Source organism: Elephas maximus, chromosome 6 (assembly GCF_024166365.1).
Source record: "Elephas maximus indicus isolate mEleMax1 chromosome 6, mEleMax1 primary haplotype, whole genome shotgun sequence".
Taxonomy (NCBI): Eukaryota; Metazoa; Chordata; class Mammalia; order Proboscidea; family Elephantidae; genus Elephas; species Elephas maximus.
The window spans coordinates 115,821,894-115,834,914 of record NC_064824.1 but is presented as its reverse complement, the minus strand read 5'-3'; the positions used below and the strand labels follow the sequence as shown (position 1 = coordinate 115,834,914).

General features: G+C 42.8%; 2 long non-coding RNA genes across 3 annotated transcripts in view; one reads left to right on the top strand and one right to left on the bottom strand.

Moving 5' to 3' along the window:
* Positions 1 to 6,345, bottom strand: part of LOC126078078 (uncharacterized) — a 42,961-nt gene extending 36,616 nt beyond the window's left edge. Inside the window, exon 1 of the long non-coding RNA XR_007517955.1 lies at positions 6,135 to 6,345. This is a non-coding gene — a long non-coding RNA (uncharacterized LOC126078078). The remainder of the gene's footprint in view (positions 1 to 6,134) is intronic.
* Positions 1 to 13,021, top strand: part of LOC126078079 (uncharacterized) — a 470,413-nt gene that overhangs the window by 233,610 nt on the left and 223,782 nt on the right. The window lies entirely within an intron of this gene.

The following is a 13,021-nucleotide window of genomic DNA, read 5'->3' as shown; positions in this document are numbered from 1 at the left end:
GAAGAAAAAGAACAAAGTAGGAGGCCTTGCACTACCTGACCTCAGGACTACCATGCAACTACAGTAGTCACAACACCCTGGTGCTGGTACAATCACAGTATTCACAACAGCAAAAAAATGTAAACAACCTAGGTGTTCCATTGACTGATGGAACAGAATCGAGAACCCAGATGTAAGTCTATCTACCTACGACCACTTGACCTTTCTCAAAGGACCAAAGCCCTTTAAATGGGGAAAAGACTTTCTTTTTAACAAACAGTGCTGGAAAAACTGTATGTCTATCTGTAAAAAAATGAAACAGGACCCAGACCTCACGCCGTACACAAAAACTAATTCAAAATAGATCAAAGACCTAAATATAAAATCAAAAACTATAAAGATCATAGGAGAAAAAATAGGGTCAATACTAGAGGCCCTAATATATGGCATAAACAGCACATAAACCATAATTAACAACACACGAACACCAGAAGATAAGCTAGATAACTGGGATCTTCTAAAATTTAATACTTATACTCACCAAAAGAGTAAAAAGAGAACCTACAGACTGGGGAAAAAATTTTGGATATGACAAATCTGACAAAAGTCTAATCTCTAAAATCTATAGGAAAAGCCAACACCTCTACAGCAAAAAGACAAATAATCCAATTAAAAAATGGCAAAGGATATGAACAGACACTTCTGCAAAGAAGACATTCAGGTAGCTAAAAGACACATGAGGAAATGCTTGTCATCACTAGCCATCAGAGAAATGCAAACCAGAACTACAATGAGATATAATCTCGCCCTGACATTACTGGCACACACACACACACACGCACACAAAACCGGAAAATAACAAATGTTGGAGAAGTTGTGGGGAGATTGGAACTCTTATGCACTGCTGGTGGGAATGCAAATGGTAGAGCCATTCTGGAAGACGTTATGCCTCTTTCTTAAAAAGTTAGAAATAGAAATACCATAGGATCCAGAAATCCAACTCCTAAGATTATGTCCTAGAGAAATGAGAGACATCACACAAATAGACATATATGCACACCCATGTTCATTGCAGCATTATTCACAATAGCAAAAAGATGGAAACAACCTCGGTGCCCATCAACAGATGAAAAGGTAAACAAACTATTGTACATACCCACAGCGGAGTACTATGCAAGGATAATAGACAATGATGAACCTGTGAAACATCTCATGACGTGGATGAATCTGGAGGGCATATGCTGACTGAAATGAGTAAATCATAAAAGGAGAAATACTGTCTGAGACCACTTTTATAAAAACACACGAAAATGTTTCCACACAGAAGGAAACAATCTTTGATGGTTATGAGGAAGGGAGTGAGTGAAGAGGGGAAAAACCTAGATAAAAGATAAGTGGTAACTTTGGCGAAGGGCAAGACAGTACACAACACTGGGGAAGTCAGCACAACTTGACTAGGGCAAAGTCATAGAGGCTTCACAGATGCCCCAGTTGACCAAGCTACTGGGCTGAGGGCTGGGGACCATTGTTTCGGGGAACATCTAGCTCAACTGGTGTAACAGTCTGTAAAGAAAATATTCTGCTCCTGACTGTGGCGAGTAGGGACTGGGGCCTTAAAAGTGTGCAAGCGACCATCTAAGATACATCTTCTAGTTCCATCCCAGCTGGAGCAAAGGAGAATGATCAGAGACACAGGGAAAGATTTGTCCGAAGGACTAATGGACCACAAATCCACACCCTCCACCAGACTGAGCCTGAAACAACTAGATGGTGCTGGGTTACCACCACCGACTGCTCTGGCAGGGATCACGGTAGAGGGTCCCAGACAGAGTGGGAGAAAAATGTAGAACAAAATTCAAATTCACACGCACAGACACACAGACACAGACACGGACACACACACACACAAAGACCAGTTTTGCTAGTCTGACAGAGATTGAAGAGACCCTGAGGGTATGGCCCCCAACACCTTTTTAACTCAGTGGCGAAGTAACTTCTGAGGTTCACCTTTTAGCCAAAGATTAGACAGGTCTACAGGGCTAACAATAGCACACATGAGGGACATGCTTCATAGTCCAATCACGTATTTGAGACTAAAGGGCACACCACCCCAAAAGCAAAGATGAGAAGGTAGAAAGGGACAGGAAAACTGAATGAATAGAAACAGGGAACTTGGGGTGGAGAAGGGGAGAGTGTTAACACGCCAATGTCACAAAACAATTTGTGTATTAACTGGTTAATGAGAAACTTATTTGCTATGTAAACTTTCACCTAAATCACAATTTAAAAAAATAGGGAAGGGGAAAATCTTGAATGGGATATGATGTTATAGCTTTAAATTGGATGTCTTCTAATAACTGAAAATGACCAAAAACTGTGGTCAAGATATCATTACAAGACCAGGAAGGGAGCTTTGACATAACATGGATGAATTCAGTGATTGGGGGGAAAAACCCAGTAACTACTTCATGTTTGCAGCCACTGAGTAGAGAGTGTTCAGTAAACCAGTTGTCATAATGACACACAGCTCTCATCTTGTCACTTTCCTGGTGAAGAGTTCCCAATGGCTCCTTGTTCCACACCCTACTGGATAAAATGTAAACTCTTTGCATGATGCACACGGTCACTTATAATTAATCTTCTTTCACCCCTATTTTGTTGTTCATCTCTTAATTCCAGGTTTGATACTTGCAATTAACCCAGTGCATCAATCTCCCCCACCCTTTGGGTCTTTGCAAACACTGTTTTTTCCACCAGGAGACCCCCCCCCCACCCCACCTTTTCTACAAGAGAAACTTCCTCAAATGTTGGCTTAAGCACTACCTCCTCTGAAGAGACTTTCCTGATATTTTCAGGCAGAATTACTTATTTCTAAATATAGGAGGAATGTTGGGATCAAAGCATAATGTTGCAGATCCTTTCCTTGGCTTTTCCCATTCCATGCTTGGCTGCTGCCTCACCATGGCTTTGCCCAACACACACAGACATACACTTCTGATGGGTCCTTTCTTCCTCTCACTTCTCCTCAACTAAACCCTCTCACTTTCCCTGTAATTATTTCTCTAGCAGCAGTACCATCCCTCAAACATCTTGCCAAGTTGCAACAATAATACTTTTTTTTCCCATAAATGAGGTATTTCAAGGCTTCAGAGTCTTTCACCTCAATAATTAATATATGTTTCTAGATTTCAAAATGTAAGCAAGTCTCTTACATAAGTGGAAAAACATACCTTGCTCATGGATAGGAAGACTTAACATTATAAAAATGTCTATTCTACCAAAAGCGATCTATACATTTAATGCAATTCTGATCCAAATCCCAATGACATTCTTTAATGAGATGGAGAAACAAATCACCAATTTCATATGGAAGGGAAAGAGGCCCCGGATAAATAAGGCATAACTGAAAAAGAAGAACAAAGTGGGAGGCCTTACTGCACCTGATTTTAGAACCTATTATACCGCCACAGTAGTCAAAACAGCCTGGTACTGGTACAACAACAGATACATGGACCAAAGGAACAGAATTGAGAATCCAGACATAAATCCATCCATGTATGAGCAGTTGGTATTTGACAAAGGCCCCAAAACAGTTAAGTGGGGAAAAGACAGTCTTTTTAACAAATGGTGCTGGCATAACTGGATATCCATGTGCAAAAAAATGAAACAAGACCCATACCTCACTCCATGCATAAAAACTAACTCAAAATGGATCAAAGACCTAAATATAAAATCTAAAATGATAAAGACCATGGAAGAAAAAATAGGGACAACCCTAGGAGCCCTAATACATGGCATAAACAGTATACAAAACATTATAAAGAATGTAGAAGAAAAACTAGATAACTGGGAGCTCCTAAAAATCAAACACCTATGCTCATCCAAAGACTTCACCAAAAGAGTAAAAAGACTACCTACAGACTGGGAAAAAGTTTTTAGCTATGACATATCTGGTCAGTGCCTGATCTCTAAAATCTACATGATACTACAAAAACTCAACTGCAAAAAGACAAATAACCCAATTAAAAAATGGGCAAAAGATATGAATAGACACTTCACTAAAGAAGACATTCAGGTAGCTAACAGATATATGAGGAAATGTTCACGATCATTAGCCATTAGAGAAATGCAGATCAAAACTGCAATGAGATTTCATCTCACTCCAACAAGGCTGGCATTAATCCAAAAAACACAAAATAATAAATGTTGGAGAGGCTATGGAGAGATTGGAACACTTCTACACTGCTGGTGGGAATGTCAAATGGTACAACCACTTTGGAAATCGATTTGGCGCTTCTTTAAAAAGCTAGAAGTAGAACTACCCTACGATCCAGCAATCCCATTCCTTGGAATATATCCTAGAGAAATAAGAGCCTTTACATGAACAGATATATGCACACCCATGTTTATTGCAGCACTGTTTACAACAGCAAAATACAGAAGCAACCAAGGTGCCCATCAGTGGATGAATGGATAAATAAATTACGGTATATTCACACAATGGAATACTATGCATCGATAAAGAACAGTGAGGAATCTGTGAAACATTTCATAACGTGGAGGAACCTGGAAGGCATTATGCTGAATGAAATTAGTTGCGAAAGGACAAATATTGTATAAGCCCACTATTATAAGAACTTGAGAAATAGTTTAAACTGAGAAGAAAACATTCTTTTGTGGTTATGAGAGGGGGTTGGGAGGGGGCATTCACTAATTAGGTGGTAGAGAGGAACTACTTTAGGTGAAGGGAAAGACAGCACACAATACAGGGGAGGTCAGCACAATTGGACTAAAAACCAAAAGCAAAAAGTTTCCTGAATAAACTGAATGCTTTGAAGGCCTGCGTAGCAGGGGCAGGGGTCTGGGGACCATGGTTTCAGGGGACATCTAAGTCAATTGGCATAATAAAATCTATTAACAAAACATTCTGCATCCCACTTTGAAGAGTGGCGTCTGGGGTCTTAAACGCTAACAAGTAGCCATCTAAGATGCATCAGTTGGTCTCAACCCCCTGGATCAAAGGAGAATGAAGAACACCAAGGACACAAAGCGATTACGAGCGCGAGACAGAAGGGGCCACATGAACCAGAGACCAGAAGAACTAGATGGTGCCTGCCTACAACCGATGACTGCCCTGACAGGGAACATAACAGAGAACCCTGAGGGAGCAGGAGAGCAGTGGGATGCAGACCCCAAATTCTCATAAGACCAGACTTAATGGTCTGACTGAGACTAAACGGACCCCAGTGGTCATGGCCCCCAGACCTTCTGTTGGCCTAGGACAGGAACCATTCCCGAAGCCAACTCTTCAGACATGGATTGGACTGGACAATGGGTTGAAGAGGGATGCTGGTGAGGAGTGAGCTTCTTGGATCAGGTGGACACTTGAGACTACGTTGGCATCTCCTGCGAGACGAGAGGGTGGAGGGGGTTAGAAGCTGATGAAAGGGACACGAAAAGAGAGTGGAGGGAAAGAGCGGGCTGTCTCATTAGGGGGAGAGTAATTGGGAGTGTGTAGCAAGGTGTATATTGGTTTTTGTGTGAGAGACTGACTTGATTTGTAAACTTTCACTTAAAGCACAGTAAAAATTATTTAAAAAAATATATAAGCAAGCCTCTGTCTTTACATTTCTTTAGTCCTGGAAATAGACAGGTATATATGTAGTCTATGTACAGAGAAACTGCACACACACACACACACACACACACACACACCGTATATGCAATAAATACATAGAAAGTAAAAAAAAACATGTATTTTCTACTCCATCGTTGCCTCTCTAATGTGTCTCTAGGACAAAAGCTTTGCCTCCCTCCCCTCTTGCTCAACTCTGCCCATCCCCCTTCTCTTGCTCTGGCTTCTAACTGCTTCTCCCCCTCTTTATACTCCACACCCTCTCACCCCATTCATTCTTTAAGCCTAGTTTTATCTCCATCCTCTCAGGGAATTGCACTGTGATACACTGAGTGAGGAAACTCAGCCTGCAGGCTAAACTCTGGTGTGTCTTTTAGTTACTAAGGCCGTAAATCTTCTCCTTAGTTCTCTCTCAGGGATTATTTAAATTGCTCAGATTGAGAATCCATCTATATCTTTAAAGCCCAACCCATGAATAGTTGTTAACACAATGCAAGAGTTTAAGGCATTAAACATGTACCTGCGAGTACTTTGCAATTCTTCATTTCCTTCCCTCTGGGAGTGCTTTCCAGTAGACAGGGTTAGAGGACAGAGAGCAGAGTCTAAATAAGCTGATCTATCTGGAAAAACACTCCTCTCCTTCTTTGCCATTTTAATAAAGCTTAGCTCCGGGAGAGATTTGGAGTCCTTCAGGAGCAGGGCCGTTAAAACAATTGAGGAGTGTGTAAAGCACAGCTGAGGCCCTGCGTCCTGGTCTTCAAGCTGACGTCACCTCATAAATCCAGTCTCTGTTCCCTGCCCCAACCTGAGAGGAACAGCCTGGACCCATCAGCGAAGTGCTTTTTTCTGGAGATAAATTATTTGCTCAGACAGAGGTCAGGTGAAGGGTCCTGAAAAGATTCCTTCAATGTTTTGCCCCACCCCTCTCATTCAGGTGAAAAGTTTCCTGTACAGTCAAGCTGTAGAAAGGAACACACGGTGTACACGGAAGCCAGTCATCTGAGTCTGAAGGGATGGGGGCATCATTTGACCCATGCTGCCCATTTAACTTGAAGCCCTGGTGGCACAGTGCTTAAGTGCTCAGCTGCTAACTGAAAAGCCAGCGGCTTAAACCCAGCAGCCATTCTTCAAGAGAAAGATGTGGCAGTCTGCTTCCGTAAAGATTAGAGCCTTGGAAATTCTATGGGACAGCTCTACTCTGTCCTTGAGGGTAACTATGAGTCAGAATTGACTTGAAGTCAATGGGTTTGGTTTGGATGGGCCCATTTAACAGAGGAGGGGACTGAGGGTCAGGCAAGTGATGGGGCTGTCCATTTTGTTCTTACTGGGCAGTTTTGAGTCAGGTTGGAAATGCAATGAACTGAGAAAGGCAGTGTTAGGGGAAGCCAGTGGGACAGATAGAAAGTGTTTGCAGTCCAAAGGGGTCTGGAGGCTGGCGGAGGGCCTCACTGTCACCCACAAAGCAGTGGTTTCTTTCTGGGAAGTTCTGGGGTATGCGTATCAACCAGCTAGATATCTCTCTGGAGAATCACTTAAACATATTCAAAGAACAGAAATAATTGAAAAGAGAACAGATAAGAGGAGAAAAGGTGAGGGTGTAAGTTGTTAAATGTAGGCAGGCTTCCAGAAGGAAGACAGCCCAGGCTGTATACTCTGAGGGCGGGATAATGGGAAACGGAGAAAGGCCCCTTCTGAGAAAAAGGGCTGGGGCTGATTAAACTGGAGTTTGTCAGAAAGTTACTTGAACCTCTTCACCCATTTTAGGACAGTTATAAGCAGTGGTTTGCTAGTACTTACCAAGTGTTCCTCCAGAGTGAAAAAAAAGCCCTGGTTTGTAGCGTTTTGTGATTTCTGTTGGTATAAGTACTCCCACTAACGCTGATTTCAGTGGTTAAGAGCTTGGCTGCTAACCAAAAAGGTCGGCAGTTCAAATCCACCAGCCGCTCCTTGGAAACCCTAGGAAACGTACTCTGTCCTGTCGAGTCGCTGTGAGTCTGAATCGATTTGACAGCAACAGGTTTTTTTTTTTCCGGTGTATGTGATGTCTCAGAATATAGAGTTGGAAAGTGACATCACAATTGGTTCTTCCAAGCTGGTGCGAGCTGGCTCCAGCAAACCACTGGTTGTAATAAATACACTAAGATGGTTACTGCGTAACGTTCTCAATTCTTTTTTCTTTTAAGAGGAGGCTTGGTGGTGTAGCTTAAAATGTTGGAGCCGGGTCTCATGTCAGTTCTTCCCTGCCATCCACCCCCAGCTGTACAGTTACAGTTTGTACAATTTTTCCCTATGTACTGTATTCCAATAAAAAGTTGAAATATTAAAATAAAGAAGTGTCATTGTCCTCACCATTTCGCTCTCAGTCTTGGATAAGGCACAGGATTGGATTGCATTGTCACTGAGTAAAAAGGGGAATTTCAGGCTGGAACTAGTGTGTGGTCCTCTTTATGAGAAATTGGAAAGAGAAAGCTTATCTATCCTTCCAGGTAAGGGTCTGACTGACACAGGCTGATGGGAATCATGGAGCGTTCTGGAATGCAGCTCCTTTCATAGCTGCTGGCTCCTCTGCACGCCCCAAATAAACACAGACTGTCTTCCTTGTGGTTTCAGATGAATCCCCCTGCAAGTGCTGGCACAGAAGGCTGGGGCAGCCAGGGGCCTCATCCTGCAGGGAGGGAGCCCAGAGCAGGGCTGCCACGTGGGGATGAAGTTGGAGAGGGTGGAGGGGAGGGCGTCCCTGAAAGCCAGTCCTGGCATCCCCAAGGTTTGGCAGTTGGCCTCTGAGCCCCGGAGCGTTCTGGGGCAAAGCCAGGAGGGGAAGACAGGGTGAGGGAGAGGGAAGGGAGGAGGGGGACCTGCTGTCACAGGCAGGGCAGGTTTCGTGTGCCTGTCAGGGCCAGAATTGTTGGCTCTGCCCTGCGGTGGCTTTGAACAGAGGGTAAAAAGTGAGCTAAGGTGCACTGGGCAACGCACATTCGTTATCTCCTTTCAACCTCACAACAGCCCCATGGTAGGTTTAATCACCATATCTCAGGTGGTGAAACTGAGGCCCTGAAAGTAAAAGGACTGGCCCCATGTCCCTCTCAGCTCTCTCCTGGGTTTTATGATCCCTTTTGGAGACGCTGGATCAAACCCTTTGACTTGACCAGCCAGCCTAGTTCAACACCTATTCATCTGGTTTTCTTCTGCTTCTCTCTCTCTCTCAGTCTCTCTCTAGTGAATAAGCCCCTTGGTTGTTGGAGTGACCCACCAGACAGACTATGGGGGCTATTAGCCTGCTGCTTCTCAGAGTTTTGCTGTTGGCCAGGCTCAATGTGCTACTGAATTTGCACTGGAAAATCTTTGCCTCGAAGGCACCCATGCAATCCTCCAGCCAGAGACTTTTAATAACACAGTGACTTCTTGGACCTCTGGCTTTCGTTCCAAGCAGCCTGAGTTAAACCAACTGTGTGTCTCACTGAAGTGTTGGTCAGCGGCTCGGTCCTGACTCCAGACACGTCTGTCTACCTGTCCATCAGTCTTTGTGGCTGCCTTCTGCCCTTCAGACCCTCCCTGCATAAACAGGAAACTCAGCACTGACTCCTCACAAATGGTGCTCACCCCTTGGCTTGTGTTCAGAATAAACAGGCAAGTTTCTAGACTTGAAAACCCCGTCCCCAAAGTGAAACAAAGCCAGGATGGCCACTTGGTGCCCCTGCGCCTACCTCCAGTGCACCTCTCGTCCTTCCCCATGGCATTTTGAACATTCTACAAAGAAGTCAAACATGAAAATTCCAAATTGCTTCTTTGAAGAGATTTTGTTGGATTTTTATAGTTTAAATGAAATATCCACTTTCCCTTATTGTTTGTTCAAAATTTCCTGGCTAAGAAGGACAGCAAGAGCTCTTTCTCTAGTTTGAGCAAGTCTCCTTTTAAAATATTTTTTTCCAACCAGAACGCTCTTTAGAAGCAAGGGTGGCAAGACTTCATCTTGCTTTCTTTGGACATGTCATCGGGAAAGACCAACTGCTAGAGATGGACATCACGTTTGGTAGACAGTCAGCGAAAATGAGGGAAATCCTCAATAAGATGAATTAACACCACAGCTACAATAAAAAAATCCATTGCTGTTGAGTTGATTCCGACTCATAGCGATCCTTTAGGACAAAGTTGGACTGCCTTATAGGGTTTCCAAGGAGCACCTGGTAGATTTAAACCGCTGACATTTTGGTTAGCAGCTGCTGCTCTTAACCGCTATGCCACCAGGGTTTCCATAACTACAACAGTGGGCTTAAATATACCAATGATCGTGAAGATGGCCCAGGACTGGGTAATGTTTTGTTCTGTCATACTTAAAGTCACCATGTCCAACTGGATGGCAACTAACAACAACATACATGAGCTGTCATAGATGATAGTAATAATACCTCTGAGTAATAATGATAATAGCTAACATTTCTTGAGCACTTACTATGTGCCAGGCAATACAAGTGCTTTATAAGGATTAAGTCATTTAATCCTCACCACAACCCCATTAAGGAGGAACTATTATTATCTCCATTTCCAAAGGCAGAAAATGAGGCCCAGATGAGCTAAGTAACTTACTCAAGTTTGCAAAATTAATAAATAATACTCTGGCGCCAGAATCTGTCCTAGGAACCTTAAAATATGTGTTTGTATGCATGAGTAATATTAAGTTAAACCATATGGAACTGTCATTTTGTAGACTAAAAACTGTCCAATATTGGCAATTTCATAATATTCAATCTAAAACACTGAGCCCTGAACCTAGTGAAGGTGATCACCATGCTTGGTGCCTCCCACAGAACAGTCTTTCAGTAAATGCTTTCTGAGCATGAGAGTGAGAGACTGAGAGAGCCTATGAATGGGAGAGATATGTAAGTGATCAGAAGAAAAACCAGGCTTCAATATCCTGGGCAATGAACTCATGGCAGGGCCAGGTGGGAGTGTGTGTGTTCCAGGACCTGAGCCATTGGTGGGTGGTGTCAGTGTAAGCCCTTTAAAAGAAGGCTTCATCCTGCCATCCCCTTTCCAGTGCACTTGTCTGACCAATCATGTTCCCATTTCATGTTTTTCACTGCTGCCACTAATGTCTTTTTATCATAGTCTTTAACAAGACTTGTGTCAATATATTACCTTCAAAAGAAATTATTTAGCAGATGTTCTTTGGAAGACACTGTTATACTTACAGTCTTAATGAATTTCTATAACTTATTTCTAATACCAATAATCTAGGTTGTGACAGTGTTAGCTTCAACTAAGTGGAAATCGACTTGAGAGAATTATCCCAGGGTCCGAGTCCCTTGAATCAATCCGTCTTCTCATCTCACTTTTGCTTTCCCTCTCTTCTCACCACCTGATAGGTCCAAAGTAGTATAAACATAGCTCTTCTTTGTAACCTTTGTAGCTCAAGTGGAACCTCATAGTGAGGGGATGTGAAGGGTGCTAGGTGCTAGAGAAGAATCTGAGTAAGAATGAAGTGCCTGGGGTGGGAACTGGACTGTGAAAGAGTAAGACATGTAGGAAAGGCCAGAGGCAGCCCAGGCTTGCCAGAAGCAATGTTGAGGGCATCTGAGGAATATGAGACACCATCCAAAAACCAAAACTGTTGCTGTCGAGTGGATTCTGGCTCATAGGGACAGGGTAGAACTGCCCCATGGAGTTTCCAAGGAGTGGCTGGTGGATTCGAACTGCCGACCCATTGGTTAGCAGACGAGCTCTTAACCACTGTGCCACTAGGGCTCCAAGAAACACCAAAACCAAAAAAACCAAACCAAACCTGTTGCTGTCGAGTCAATTTCTACTCATAGCAACCCTACGGGACAGAGTGAAACTGCCCCATTCAGTTTCCAAGGAGCGGCTGGTGGATTTGAACTGCCCATCTTTGGGTTAGCAGCTGTAGTTTTTAACCACTAAGCCACCAGGACTCCAAGAGACACCAAGGAGCCCTAAAATCCAGAAAACAGGAAGCCAAAGCTTACAGCTCCATTTCTCTTCCCTGGAAAGCCTTCAGGTATGATTCAGGAGAGAAAATGAATAAAGTCAGCACACAGGAGTGAAAGGAGGGACACATTTGGGAAGCCCTGCAAGGAGGAGAAATCTGAGATGGGAAGACAAACTCGCACCCCTACAAAATGTAGCCTCCATGTGTTTATAAGTTTTTTATTGCACATTCCTATCAGTAAAAATGCTTTTTAATATAGCCCCAAATATCCATATGTTTGTTTATTATACATTATACATACTTGCTACCATACTGATCAACCCAAAACCAAACCAAACCCACTGCCGTCGAGTCGATTCTGGCTCATAGTGACCCTATACTGATATATTATGTAAATATAAGATGTTGTTCTTGTTTGTAGTTGGGTGCTGTCACATCAACTTTTTGACTCCTAGTGACCCCCAGTGACAGAGCAGAACTTTCCCACAGGGTTTTCTAGGCTATCATTTTCACAGGAGTAGGTCACCAGGACGTTCTCCCCAGAAGCCACTGGGTAGGCTTGAACCGCCAACCTTTCACTTAGAAGCTGAGCACTTAACCGTTGTGCCACCAAGGCTTCTTACATTGTAAGATTGGCATAACAAAATAAATAAAAATGTATAAAATAAATATAAGTAAGAATGGAAGTTACATTTTCTTTTCATACTCCCAAAGGATCATGCCATTTTGGAGGCCTTTGGGTTTAGAGCAGCTCTGTTAATAGAAATATAAGGCAAGTCCCATACATAATTTGAAATCTTCTAGCAGTCTCATTAAAAAAAAGAAGTAAAAACAACTCTATACAATTTGTTCTAATAATACATTTTATTGAACCTACTATATCCAAAGTGTTATCATTTCAACATGTAATCAGTATAAAAATTAATGAGATACTTTAAATTATTTCATAGAAGTCTTCAGACCCTGGCATGTATCTTATACCTATGGCTCTTCTCAATTGGGACTAGCCACATTTCAGGTCACATTCCCAATAGGCACATGTGGCTAGTGGCTCTGGAGTTAAAGGCATGTGACTTTAGGAAGAAGAGAAGGCCTAGGTGACAATGGCCTAAGGCTGCAGTCAAGGCTGCAAAGGTTGGAATAAGGATGCCAATCTGGCATTGCCAGCAGTATGAGCTGTAATTTTCTAGTTCCTTTAACTTGTTGTTGTCGTGTTCCATCAAGTCTATTCTGATTCCTAGTGACCTATAGGAAAGAGTGGAACTGCCCTATAGGGTTTCCTAGACTAAAATCTTTATGGGAGCAGATCTCCAGGTCTTTTCTCCCATGGAGTGACTGGAGGTTTCAAACCCTGGATCTTTCAGTTAGCAGACAAGGGTTTTAACTAGACTACCTTTTTTTTTTTTTTTTACCCTACTAAGGTAACCATATCAGATTATAGAGTAAATTGATCCCGTTGAGAA